We start from the raw sequence: 13,949 nt of genomic DNA, 5'->3' as shown, positions 1-13,949 counted from the left end.
CGCGCAGCTGCCGGGCACTGTGGTAAGGGGAGACTGGGAGTGACTGGTTAGCCCCCAGGAGATGCTGCGGCTGGAGGGAGGAGGGGGTCGGAGCCTGCAAGCAGCTCGAACTTCTGCAGCGTTACCCGCCGGCTAAAGTGTGTGGAGGAGCTGGGCGCACCTCACTGTGGGTGGCAGCGCTGCAGCTAGCGGTGGGGTTGCCGGGGCTGGAGATAACAGAGGCAGTACGGAACCTGCACAGCAGCAGGTGCCCCACAAAACTGCAGCTAAGAAGCGTGGAGTGTGCCAGAAAGTGACGCTCCTCCGCACCAGAGAGGGGGGGGGGGGTCAAGCACACAGTGAGCCGGTGCCCGTCTGTCTGTACGGCATACCCCCTCACACAACCCCATACCTCCCAAATGTCCCGATTTTCGCGGGACAGTCCCATTTTTTTGGGTCTGTCCCGCTGTCCCACCCGCGGGTCGCAGTGTCCCGCGGTAACGGGGGGGTCAGTTGGAAAGCTCCTGGACTCGCTGTTCTGCTTAGCAGAGCAGCGGTGAATAGTGGAGACAGAGGGAGAGGGGGCATCAGGGGGTATGGATTAAGGGGGGGTTCCAGCAGCAGAGCCGGACTAAGGGGGGGGGGGGGGGGGGCAGGGGGTACGTACCGTTGGCCCCACAGTTTTAGGGGGCCCCCTGGCTCGAGTAGCTCTGTCCCAGCTCAGAAGCTCCCCACCCCCCCTGTCCTGCCAGCAACAACGGCAGCATTGTGCTACTGTCAGCACACGCTGCTGCGTATTGGCAGGTCTGTGGTGTTGCAGGGAGGCAGCAGTCTCCCTGCTTTCTTCTGCCTGTGCGGGTGTGTAGAGGGGAGCAACCACCCCCTCTGGATTTACCCCTAGCTGAGGGGCCAAAATTCCATGTAAAAAAAACCACGGAATTTGCGTAAGGGGGCGTGGCCTCGCGTCCCGCGATTAGGCCACGCCCCCAACCCACAGCAGGCACAGCAATGAGATAGGGCTCCCCTGTCACAAGTGCCCTGGGCCCCCCGGACTCATAATCAGCCCCTGGGGGCATGCCAGCAGCTCACAGAGCACTGGGCATGCCCCCTCATTGACGAAAACGGGGGCCCTCCCGTGAAGCCACGCCCCCTTTTTGCCGAGTGTGTGTCCCTCCTTCTGCCTGAAGAAAGCTCCTGCAGAAAGCTGGGAGGTGTGCACTCCTGCCTGTGCCATGCCCATACTATCTGCTTCTGCTCCTAGTCTCCTATAGATTTGGCCAGATCTGTGACTCATTTGACTAACTCCGCCCAGTGTTGTGACTCCGCCCAGCGTTAGCAAATGAATCACAAAGTCACAGATCTGGGCTATTATATAGGAGATATAGTAATGGAGAAAAAACGGCACTCAGGAAACTTCAAAGTAGCAAAGATAATTGGTCTACGTTTCGGAGACCTTTAATCTCCTTCGTCAGGACAATACAGAACAACAGTAAAAAACATACCTTTATTCAACTCACCCAGGTGCACGCTGAGCCCGTCGGCCGCTTCCCATCGCCGTCCCGCTGGCGTCACCGGAAGTGAACTCACGTCCGCGTCACACGGCTGGTCAAGCTGGGCGGGGGGCCGGGGCTTTGCTATAGTGATACCCATCACCATGGTAACAATACTGCACAATAGAAAACGGAGGAGAATGAAATGTGGAGCTCTGCTTATAATAAGAATTTACTTACCGATAATTCTATTTCTCGGAGTCCGTAGTGGATGCTGGGGTTCCTGAAAGGACCATGGGGAATAGCGGCTCCGCAGGAGACAGGGCACAAAAGTAAAGCTTTTACAGGTCAGGTGGTGTGTACTGGCTCCTCCCCCCATGACCCTCCTCCAGACTCCAGTTAGGTACTGTGCCCGGACGAGCGTACACAATAAGGGAGGATTTTGAATCCCGGGTAAGACTCATACCAGCCACACCAATCACACCGTACAACTTGTGATCTAAACCCAGTTAACAGTATGATAACAGAGGAGCCTCTGAAAGATGGCTTCCTAAACAATAACCCGAATTAGTTTACAATAACTATGTACAAGTATTGCAGATAATCCGCACTTGGGATGGGCGCCCAGCATCCACTACGGACTCCGAGAAATAGAATTATCGGTAAGTAAATTCTTATTTTCTCTATCGTCCTAAGTGGATGCTGGGGTTCCTGAAAGGACCATGGGGATTATACCAAAGCTCCCAAACGGGCGGGAGAGTGCGGATGACTCTGCAGCACCGAATGAGAGAACTCCAGGTCCTCCTTTGCCAGGGTATCAAATTTGTAAAAATTTACAAACGTGTTCTCCCCTGACCACGTAGCTGCTCGGCAGAGTTGTAATGCCGAGACCCCTCGGGCAGCCGCCCAAGATGAGCCCACCTTCCTTGCGGAATGGGCCTTAACAGATTTAGGCTGTGGCAGGCCTGCCACAGAATGTACAAGTTGAATTTTGTTACAAATCCAACGAGCAATCGACTGCTTAGAAGCAGGTGCACCCAACTTGTTGGGTGCATACAGTATAAACAGCGAGTCAGATTTTCTGACTCCAGCCGTCCTTTAAATGTATATTTTTAAGGCTCTGACAACGTCCAACAACTTGGAGTCCTTCAAGTCGTCTGTAGCCGCAGGCACTACAATAGGCTGGTTCAGGTGAAACGCTGATACCACCTTAGGGAGAAAATGCGGACGCGTCCGCAGCTCTGCCCTATGTCGAATGGAAAATTAAATAAGGGCTTTTATAAAACAAAGCCGCCAGTTCAGATACTCTCCCGGCCGAAGCCAGGGCCAGTAACATAGTCACTTTCCATGTGAGATATTTCAAATCCACATTCTTTAGTGGTTCAAACCAATTGGATTTGAGGAAATCTAAAACTACATTTAGATCCCACGGTGCCACCTTAGGCACCACAGGAGGCTGTATATGCAGTACTCCTTTGATAAAAATCTGGACCTCAGGGATTGAGGCCAATTCTTTTTGGAAGAATATTGATAGGGCCGAAATTTGAACCTTAATAGATCCCAATTTGAGACCCATAGACAATCCTGATTGCAGGAAATGTAGGAAAACGACCCAGTTGAAATTCCTCCATCGGAGCACTCCGCTGCTCGCACCACGCAACATATTTTCGCCAAATACGGCGATAATGCTTCGCGGTGACTTCCTTCCTTGCCTTTATCAAGGTAGGAATGACTTCTTCTGGAATGCCTTTTCCTTTTAGGATCTGGCATTCAAACGCCATGCCGTCAAACGCAGCCGCGGTAATTCTTGAAAAAGACAAGTACCCTGCTGAAGCAGGTCCCTTCTCAGAAGTAGAGGCCACGGATCGTCCGTGACCATCTCTTGAAGTTCCGGGTACCAAGTCCTTCTTGGCCAATCCGGAGCCACTAGTCTTACTCCTCTTTGCCGTATAATCCTCAATACCTTTGGTATGAGAGGCAGAGGAGGAAACACATATACCGACTGGTACACCCAAGGTGTTACCAGCGCGTCCACAGCTATTGCCTGCGGATCTCTTGACCTGGCGCAATACCTGTCCAGTGTTTTGTTGAGGCGAGACGCCATCATGTCCACCATTGGTTTTACCCAACGGTTTAATAGCATGTGGAAAACTTCTGGATGAAGTCCCCACTCTCCCGGGTGAAGGTCGTGTCTGCTGAGGAAGTCTGCTTCCCAGTTGTCCACGCCCGGGATGAATACTGCTGACAGTGCTATCACGTGATTCTCCGCCCAGCGAAGGATCCTGGCAGCTTCTGCCATTGCCCTCCTGCTTCTTGTGCCGCCCTGTCTGTTTACATGGGCGACTGCCGTGATGTTGTCCGACTGGATCAACACCGGTCTTCCTTGAAGCAGAGGTTCCGCCTGGCTTAGAGCATTGTAGATTGCTCTTAGTTCCAGAATGCTTATGTGAAGAGACTTTTTCAGGCTCGACCACACTCCCTGGAAATTTCTTCCCTGTGTGACTGCTCCCCAGCCTCTCAGGCTGGCCTCCGTGGTCACCAGGATCCAATCCTGCATGCCGAATCTGCGGCCCTCCAATAGATGAGCCTCCTGCAACCACCACAGAAGGGATACCCTTGTCCTCGGCGACAGGGTTATCCGCAGGTGCATCTGAAGATGCGACCCTGACCATTTGTCCAACAGATCCCTTTGCATGGAATCTGCCGAAAGGGATTGCTTCGTAAGAAGCTACCATTTTTTCCCAGGACTCTTGTGCATTGATGTACAGACACCTTTCCTGGTTTTAGGAGGTTCCTGACCAGGTCAGATAACTCCTTGGCTTTTTCTTCGGGAAGAAAAACCTTTTTCTGAACTGTGTCCAGAATCATCCCCAGGAACAGCAGACGAGTTGTCGGCATTAATTGGGATTTTGGAATATTCAGAATCCATCCGTGCTGCTTTAGCACCTCTTGAGATAGTGCTAAACCCATCTCTAGCTGTTCTCTGGACCTTGCCCTTATTAGGAGATCGTCCAAGTATGGGATAATTAATACGCCTTTTCTTCGAAGAAGAAATATTATCTCGGCCATTACCTTTGTAAAGACCCGAGGTGCCGTGGACAAACCAAACGGCAGCGTCTGAAACTGATAGTGACAGTTTTGTACAACGAACCTGAGGTACCCCTGGTGTGAGGGGTAATTGGAACGTGGAGATACGCATCCTTGATGTCCAAGGATACCATAAAGTCCCCTTCTTCCAGGTTCGCTATCACTGCTCTGAGTGACTCCATCTTGAACTTGGACTTCTTTATGTACAGGTTCAAGGACTTCAGATTTAGAATAGGCCTTACCGAGCCATCCGGCTTCGGTACCACAAAAAGAGTGGAATAATACCCCTTCCCTTGTTGTAGAAGAGGTACCTTGACTATCACCTGCTGAGAATACAGCTTGTGAATGGCTTCCAAAACCGTCTCCCTTTCTGAGGGGGACGTTGGTAAAGCAGACTTCAGGAAACGGCGAGGTGGCTCTGTCTCTAATTTCAACCTGCACCCCTGAGATATTATCTGCAGGATCCAGGGATTTACCTGCGAGTGAGCCCACTGCGCGCTGTAATTCTTGAGACGACCGCCTACCGCCCCCGAGTCCGCTTGCGAAGCCCCAGCGTCATGCTGAGGCTTTTGTAGAAGCCGGGGAGGGCTTCTGTTCCTGGGAAGGAGCTGCCTGTTGCTGTCTCTTCCCTCGTCCTCTGCCTCGTGGCAGATATGAATAGCCCTTTGCTCTCTTATTTTTAAAGGAACGAAAGGGCTGCGTTGAAAGGTCGGTGCCTTTTTCAGTTGGGGAGTGACTTGAGGTAGAAAAGTGGATTTCCCGGCCGTAGCCGTGGCCACCAAATCCGATAGACCGACCCCAAATAACTCCTCTACGCATCGCCTGTCCACTGTCGTGTCCATAAAGCTCTTCTGGCCGAAATGGACATAGCACTTACCCGTGATGCCAGTGTGCAGATATCTCTCTGTGCATCACGCATATAAAGAAATGCATCCTTTATTTGTTCTAACGACAGTAAAATATTGTCCCTGTCCAGGGTATCAATATTTTCGATCAGGGACTCTGACCAAACTACCCCAGCACTGCACATCCAGGCAGTCGCAATAGCTGGTCGTAGTATAACACCTGCATGTGTGTATATACCTTTTTGGATATTTTCCATCCTCCTATCTGATGGATCTTTAAGTGCGGCCGTCTCAGGAGAGGGTAACGCCACTTGTTTTGATGAGCGTGTTAGCGCTTTGTCCACCCTAGGAGGTGTTTCCCAGCGCTCCCTAACCTCTGGCGGGAAAGGGTATAACGCCAATAACTTCTTTGAAATTAGCAGTTTTTTATCGGGGCACCCCACGCTTCATCACACACGTCATTTAATTCTTCTGATTCGGTAAAAACTACTGGTAGTTTTTTCACACCCCACATAATACCCTGTTTAGTGGTACCTGTAGTATCAGCTAAATGTAACATCTCCTTTATTGCCAAAATCATATAACGTGTGGCCCTATTGGAAAATACGGTTGATTCGTCACCTTCACCACCGGAATCAGTGCCTGTGTCTGGGTCTGTGTCGACCGACTGAGGCAAGGGGCGTTTTACAGCCCCTGACGGTGTTTGAGGCGCCTGGACAGGCACTAATTGAGTGTCCGGCCGCCTCATGTCGGCAAACGACTGCTTAAGCGAGTTGACGCTATCCCGTAATTCCACAAATAAAGGCATCCATTCTGGTGTCGACCCCCTAGAAGGTGACATCCTCATATTTGGCAATTGCTCCGCCTCCACACCAATAACGTCCTCATACATGTCGACACACACGTACCGACACACCGCAGACACACAGGGAATGCTCTATACGAAGACAGGACCCACTAGCCCTTTGGGGAGACAGAGGGAGAGTCTGCCAGCACACACCAAAAAGCGCTATATATGACAGGGATAGCCTTATGATTAAGTGCTCCCTTATAGCTGCTTTTATATTAATATATTGCCATTTATTTTGCCCCCCCTCTCTGTTATACCCTGTTTCTGTAGTGCAGTGCAGGGGAGAGACCTGGGAGCCTTCCTGACCAGCGGAGCTGTGACAGAAAATGGCGCCGTGTGCTGAGGAGATAGGCCCCGCCCCTTTTCCGGCGGGCTCGTCTCCCGCTATTTAGTACATTTAGGCAGGGGTAAATATCTCCATATAGCCTCTGGGGCTATATGTGAGGTATTTTTAGCCTTTTTAAAGGTTTTCATTTGCCTCCCAGGGCGCCCCCCCCCCAGCGCCCTGCACCCTCAGTGACTGCCGTGTGAAGTGTGCTGAGAGGAAAATGGCGCACAGCTGCAGTGCTGTGCGCTACCTTAAGAAGACTGCAGGAGTCTTCAGCCGCCGATTCTGGACCTCTTCTTGCTTCAGCATCTGTGAGGGGGCCGGCGGCGTGGCTCCGGTGACCATCCAGGCTGTACCTGTGATCGTCCCTCTGGAGCTTCATGTCCAGTAGCCAAGAAGCCAATCCATCCTGCACGCAGGTGAGTTCACTTCTTCTCCCCTCTGTCCCTCGTTGCAGTGATCCTGTTGCCAGCAGGAATCACTGTAAAATAAAAAACCTAAGCTAAACTCTCTAAGCAGCTCTTTATGAGAGCCACCTAGAATTGCACCCTTCTCGGCCGGGCACAAAAATCTAACTGGAGTCTGGAGGAGGGTCATGGGGGGAGGAGCCAGTACACACCACCTGACCTGTAAAAGCTTTACTTTTGTGCCCTGTCTCCTGCGGAGCCGCTATTCCCCATGGTCCTTTCAGGAACCCCAGCATCCACTTAGGACGATAGAGAAAATTAAACAACACAAATGCATCAATATTGAATCACTAAGCATTACAGTGGTGACATTATAATATAATTGTTATAGACAGAGCTACTAGAGGAAATCGTTACAATCAACCATTAATGTAAAGAATACTATGTATCTAGAAAGCAGGTGTAGGATAAATGCTCATTCAACCCAAATGGCTGCAGTGTTTGTAACTTATAGATCCATTTTGTCTCCAACTGCAATAGTAAGTTGTCCCTATTGCCACCTCTTCTACAGGGGGGTACCCAATCGATCATTTTGTACCTTAATGCAGCTAAACTGTGGCGAGAATCACGGAAGTGTCTAGCAACCGGTTGATCATTCATTTTATTTTTAGGGGCAGTATCAGTGCTCTCAATGGCCTTTCTAATACCTGATCGATGGGCAGCCATCCTTTCCTTAAAACTGCAAATTGTTTTGCCCACGTATTGTAAGCCACATGGGCATTTGATGTAGTAAACTACATGGGTACTTGAGCAAGTTAAGGGGTAATTAATTTTAAACCTTTTGCCTGAGCGCGGATGTGAAAAATAGGCCCCTGTCTCTAGATATTGGCAGGTTGTGCAATTAATGCACTCAAAATTGCCCGGTTTTCTGGACAAAAAGTGGGTCTGTGGGTGGGCTACAAAGCCCGTGATGTCATTGTGGACAACGACATCTTTAATGTTACGGCCTCTACGAAACCCTGGCATTAGTGTTTTATTCAATAGACCTGGTAGAGTTAGATCACTATTGACAACGGGCCAATACTTTTTTGCTGCTGCCACAAACGATTCTGAATTTGTTGAGTATTGTTGTGGCCAAATCATTTTATTCTGTAATGTGGATACCCGGCTATGCTTTAAAGCCTGCTCTCTCGGGTATGCCAATGCCTTTACTCTCACTTCACGTAACAGTTTTGGTGGATAGCCCCTCAATAAAAATTTATTTAACATTAAATTGATTTGAATTACGGCATCCTGATGATTCGAACAAATGCGAATGATGCGTAAAAACTGAGAGAAGGGCAAACCACGTTTCAGAGACGGGAGATGCTGGCTATCTGCCTGTAAATAAGTGTTGCGGTCAACCGCCTTCTGGTATACATTAGTCACGAGTTGACAATCAACTAAGGAGACTGAAACATCCAAGTAGTCTATATTCTGAGAACTAAACTCAGATGTAAATTTGATGTTTTCATCTCCTGTGTTGAGGTCGACCAAGAACTGTCTAAGCTCAGGTTCTGGACTCGTCATGCAGTTTGTCTCATAAATTTTTGTCTCACACTAAATCCGTGGAGTGCCGCCTGTTCCTGTGGTGAGGGGGTCAGTGGACTGTGGCTTCAGTCACCACGAACACCTACAACGTGCATTTATTTGAGGAGGGCACCCCGGTCTGTACCCATGTTTTCTTGAGTGCCAACTATTTCCATCATATATATATATATATATATATATATGTATAAATAAATCCGAAAGTCCGCACTCACTGACTTACTGACTGACTCATCACTAACTCTCTTACTTCCCAATATGTTAGGAAGATGAAATTTAACATAGGTATTCTTCAGGTGGGAAATAGGAAAACTGCGTAATTAGAATTTTAATAAACCTCCCCCAAGGGGATGAAAACGGGGTTGACATAATGGCGTCATTACCGATGAGTAGCTTGCGTTGCGGAATGATAAAACTCAAACGGACAATCGAATCAAAATTTAGATTGCACATCCAGTACTGTATGTAGAATTTAATAAACTACGAAAATGCGAAAGCTCTCACTGACTGACTGACTGACTCATCACGAATTCTCTTACTTCCAGATATGTTAGGAAGATAAAATTCAACATAGGTATACTGCAGGTGGGAAATAGGAAAACTACATAATTAGATTTAAAAAAAAAACTCCCCTAAGGGGATGAAAAGGGTGTTGACATAATGACGTCATTACCGATAAGTCGCTTGCGTTGCGGGAACGATAATGCCCAAGCGGACAATCGGATAAAAATTTGGATTGCACCTCCAGTGTGTAGAATTTAATAAACTACAAAAATGCGAAAAGCCCTCACTCACTCACTCACTCACTCACTCACTCACTCACTCACTCATCACTAATTCTCTTACTTCCCAATATGTTAGGAGCTGAAATTTAACATAGGTATTCTTCAGGTGTGAAATAGGAAAACTACGTACTAAGAATTTTAATAAAGCTCCCCTAAGGGGATGAAAAGGATGTTGACATAATGACATCATTACCGATGCGTGACTTGTGTTGTGTGAACGATTACTCCCAAATGGACAGTCAGATCAAAATTTGGATTGCACCTCCAGTGTGTAGAATTGAATAAACTACAAAAATGGTCCTGTCACTTTTTACCTTATCTGCTATGGGTGATCATCGGGTAATGCCAAGAGACATGGATTAATATTTACTTACATTAAGATGTCTCAAATTTACATCTCTATAGATTTACCACATTTTTAATTATTATAATATTATTATTATTTCTATTTTTTATTATTATTATTATTATTATTATTATTATTATGAGTTTTATGGTAAGAACTTACCTTTGTTAAAACTCTTTCTGCGAGGTACACTGGGCTCCACAAGGAATGGACAGTGGGGTGTAGAGTAGGATCTTGATCCGAGGCACCAACAGGCTCAAAGCTTTGACTGTTCCCAGAATGCATAGCGCCGCTTCCTATATCACCCCGCCTCCCTGCACAGGATCTCAGTTTTTAGTTAACCAGTCCAATGCAGTAGCAGGAAAAGAGACGACATTGGTTAGTAGCCACAACACCGCATTCTCACGACAGGAGACGTGTCAGCGGCTAATGCCACACCAACCCAAAGAAGCTAAGTGCGTCAGGGTGGGCACCTTGTGGAGCCCAGTGTACCTCGCAGAAAGAGTTTTAACAAATGTAAGTTTACCATAAAACTCGTTTTCTGCTGCGGGGTACACTGGGCTCCACAAGGAATGGACAATGGGGATGTCCTAAAGCAGTTCCTTATGGGAGGGGACGCACTGTATCGGGCACAAGAACCCGGCGTCCAAAGGAAGCATCCTGGGAAGCGGCAGTATCGAAGGCATAGAACCTTATGAACGTGTTCACAGAGGACCACGTAGCCGCCTTGCACAATTGTTCAAGGGTCGCACCACGTTGGGCCGCCCAAGAAGGTCCAACAGACCGAGTAGAATGGGCCTTAATGTGATCAGGAGCAGAGAGACCAGCCTTCACATAAGCATGTGCAATCACCATTCTAATCCATCTGGCCAGAGTTTGCATGTGAGCAGGCCAGCCCCGTTTGTGAAACCCAAACACAACAAAAAGAGAATCAGATTTCCTAATAGGAGCAGTTCTCTTCACATAGATACGGAGAGCCCGTACCACATCCAGAGACAGATCAGGAGAAACAAGTGCCGGAACTACAATCTCCTGCTTAAGGTGGAACGAAGAAACCACCTTAGGTAGATAGCCGGGACGAGTCCTAAGAACCGCCCGGTCACGGTGAAATATCAAATATGGGGAACTACAGGACAAGGCACCCAAATCCGACACTCTTCTAGCTGAAGCAATAGCCAGCAGAAACACCACCTTAAGGGAAAGCCACTTAAGGTCAGCTGAACCAAGAGGTTCAAACGGAGACTCTTGTAACGCCTCCAAAATCACCGACAAGTCCCAAGGAGCCACAGGCGGGACATAGGGAGGTTGGATACGCAACACGCCCTGGGTAAAGGTATGCACATCAGGTAAGGTCGCAATTTTTCTCTGAAACCACACCGACAAGGCAGATATTTGAATCTTGAGGAAGGCCAGACGCAGGCCTAAGTCCAGGCCCTGCTGAAGAAAAGCCAACAACTTGGCTATACTAAACTTGGAAGCGTCATAATCGTTAGATGCGCACCAAACAAAGTAAGAATGCCAGACCCTATAGTAAATCCGAGCAGAAGCCGGTTTCCGGGCCTGCAGCATAGTTTGAATGACCGCTTCAGAAACCCTTCAGCCCTTAAGACGGAAGCTTCAAGAGCCACGCCGTCAAAGACAGCCGGGATAGGTCCTGGTAGACACAGTGGCCCTAAACGAGGAGGTCTGGGCGTTGTGGAAGTAGAATTGGACGCTCTGACGATAGGCCTTGCAGGTCTGAGAACCAGTGCCGTCTGGGCCACGCTGGAGCTATGAGAAGCAGAATTCCTTTTTCTTGCTTGAACTTCCGAATTACCCTGGGCAGGAGTGACACCGGGGGGAACACGTAAGGCAGCCGAAACCTCCACGGTACCGCCAGCGCATCCACGAATGCTGCTTGAGGATCCCTTGTCCTTGCTCCGAATACCAGAACCTTGTGATTGTGTCGAGACGCCATCAGATCCACGACTGGAAGGCCCCACCTTTCCACTGGGAGTTGAAACACTTCTGGATGGAGGCCCCACTCGCCAGCATGCATGTCTTGACAACTGAGAAAGTCCGCTTCCCAATTCAGGACTCCCAGAATTAATATTGCCGATATGGCCGGAAGATGGCGTTCTGCCCACTGTAGAATCCGTGAGACTTCCTTCATTGCTAGGCGGCTTCGAGTGCCGCCTTGATGATTTATGTAAGCCACTGTGGTGGCGTTGTCCGACTGTACTTGAACAGGAAGGACGGTTCTGAATTAAATGCTGGGCTAGGTTCAAGGCATTGAAGACTGCCCGAAACTCCAGAATATTGATCGAGAGGAGGGACTCCTCCTTGGTCCACCACCCCTGAAGGGAGTGTTGCTCCAGCACCATGCCCCAACCTCTTAGACTGGCATCTGTCGTCAACAGGACCCAGTCGGATATCCAGAACGGACGGCCTCTGCACAGTTGTTGGTCCCGAAGCCACCAGAGCAGCGACAGACGGACCTCCGGAGTCAATGAAATCATTTGATACCTGATCCGGTGAGGCAGGCCGTCCCATTTGGCTAGAATCAGCCTCTGGAGAGGGCGAGAGTGAAATTGAGCGTACTCCACCATGTCGAATGCTGACACCATGAGGCCCAGCACCTGCATCGCCGAATGTATCGACACTTGCAGACGAGATAGGAAGCAACGAATCCTGTCCTAAAGTTTCAGGACTTTCTCCTGAGACAGGAACAACCGCAGATTGTGAGTGTCCAATAGTGCTCCCAGATGCACCATGCTCTAAGCAGGGATCAGGGATGACTTCTTCCAGTTGATGAGCCACCCGTGGGCTCGCAGAAACCGGACCGTCACATCTAGATGATGCAGGAGAAGTTCTGGGGAATTTGCCAGGATTAACAAGTTGTCCAAATACGGCAGTATCCTGACCCCTTGACGGCGGAGTACCACCGTCATCACCGCCATGACTTTTGTAAAGACTCGCTGAGCCGTTGTTAAACCAAAAGGTAACTCCCGAAACTGGTAATAGCAGTTGCCAATCGCAAATCTCAGGTATTGCTGATGAGACACTGCTATAGGAATATGCAGGTAAGCATCCTGTATATCCAGGGAGACCGTGAAGTCCCCAGGTTCCAAGGCCAGAACTATAGAGCGAAGGGTTTCCATCCGGAAATTGGAAACCTTCACAAACCTGTTCAATGCCTTGAGGTTGAGAATGGGCCGGGAGGACCCATTCGGTTTCGGGACTAGAAACAGCGGAGAATAGTACACCCGGCCCCTCTGTGCAAGAGGCACCTATACTACGACTCCTGTATCCAGGAGGGTCTGTACCACCAAATGTAGAGTGTTTGCCTTTGTCTTGTCCAACGAGACATCTGTCTGGCAAAATCGATGAGGGGGTCGGTTTTTGATCGATGAGGGGGTCGGCTGTGGCGTAACCTCGAGTGACGACTTCCCGTACCCAGACATCTGAAGTGGTCTTCAACCATTCCTGGGTATACCCTAGAAGCCGGCCCCCCACCCTGGGATCCCCCAGAGGTAGGCCCGCCCCATCATGCGGCAGGCTTATCTGTCTTGGGAGCTGGCTGACGGGCCGCCCAGGCTCTTTTGGGCTTAGGCTTACCAGGTTTGGAAGTGCGGGCCTGCTTGTTGTACGCCTGACCTTTTGCTTTACCTGAAGGACGAAAGGGGAGAAAGGAAGTACCTTTAGCCTTCGACGCAGAAGGAGCAGTACTTAGCAGACAGGCAGTTTTGGCAGTAGCCAAGTCAGCCACAATCTTATTTAAATCCTCCCCAAACAGAATATCTCCCTTAAAAGGGAGTACCTCCAGGATTTTTCTAGAGTCCAGATCCACAGACCAGAATCTCAGCCACAATATCCGGCGAGCCAGGACTGACGTAGTAGAGGCCTTGGCTGCCAGGATACCAGCATCAGAAGCCACCTCTTTAATATAATGAGAAGCTGTGACAATATAAGACAAGCATTGTCTAGCATGGTCAGAGGAGATTTCAGCTGAACTGGAGACACAACTCTGACTAAAGAACCTTCCATGCAACTCAAAAGGGATGTTATGGTGATATTTTATTTATTTTAGCGCTTGTGGTGTATGACAGTATTTCAATTTTTTTGAGATTTCAGCATCTAACTCCAAGCCCCATGCTTCAATGGCCTCTGCAGTCCAAGTAGCTGCAATAGTAGGCCTTTGTGCAGCACCCGTGAGGGTGTAAATCGCTTTCAGACAACCCTCCACACGTTTATCCATAGGCTCTT

General features: G+C 49.1%; 1 long non-coding RNA gene across 2 annotated transcripts in view; it reads right to left on the bottom strand.

Moving 5' to 3' along the window:
* The window catches only part of LOC134965518 (uncharacterized), a 57,121-nt gene extending 55,481 nt beyond the window's left edge, over window positions 1–1,640 (bottom strand). Inside the window, exon 1 of one of the 2 annotated variants that reach the window (XR_010188417.1) lies at window positions 1,482–1,640. This is a non-coding gene — a long non-coding RNA (uncharacterized LOC134965518). The remainder of the gene's footprint in view (window positions 1–1,481) is intronic. The other variant, XR_010188418.1, reaches the window with a different exon arrangement.
* Window positions 1,641–13,949: the final 12,309 nt, after the last annotated feature.

This window comes from Pseudophryne corroboree, chromosome 10, assembly GCF_028390025.1.
Source record: "Pseudophryne corroboree isolate aPseCor3 chromosome 10, aPseCor3.hap2, whole genome shotgun sequence".
Classification (NCBI taxonomy): Eukaryota; Metazoa; Chordata; class Amphibia; order Anura; family Myobatrachidae; genus Pseudophryne; species Pseudophryne corroboree.
The sequence above is the reverse complement of the archived record's forward strand: the minus strand, read 5'-3'. Positions and strand labels throughout refer to the sequence as shown.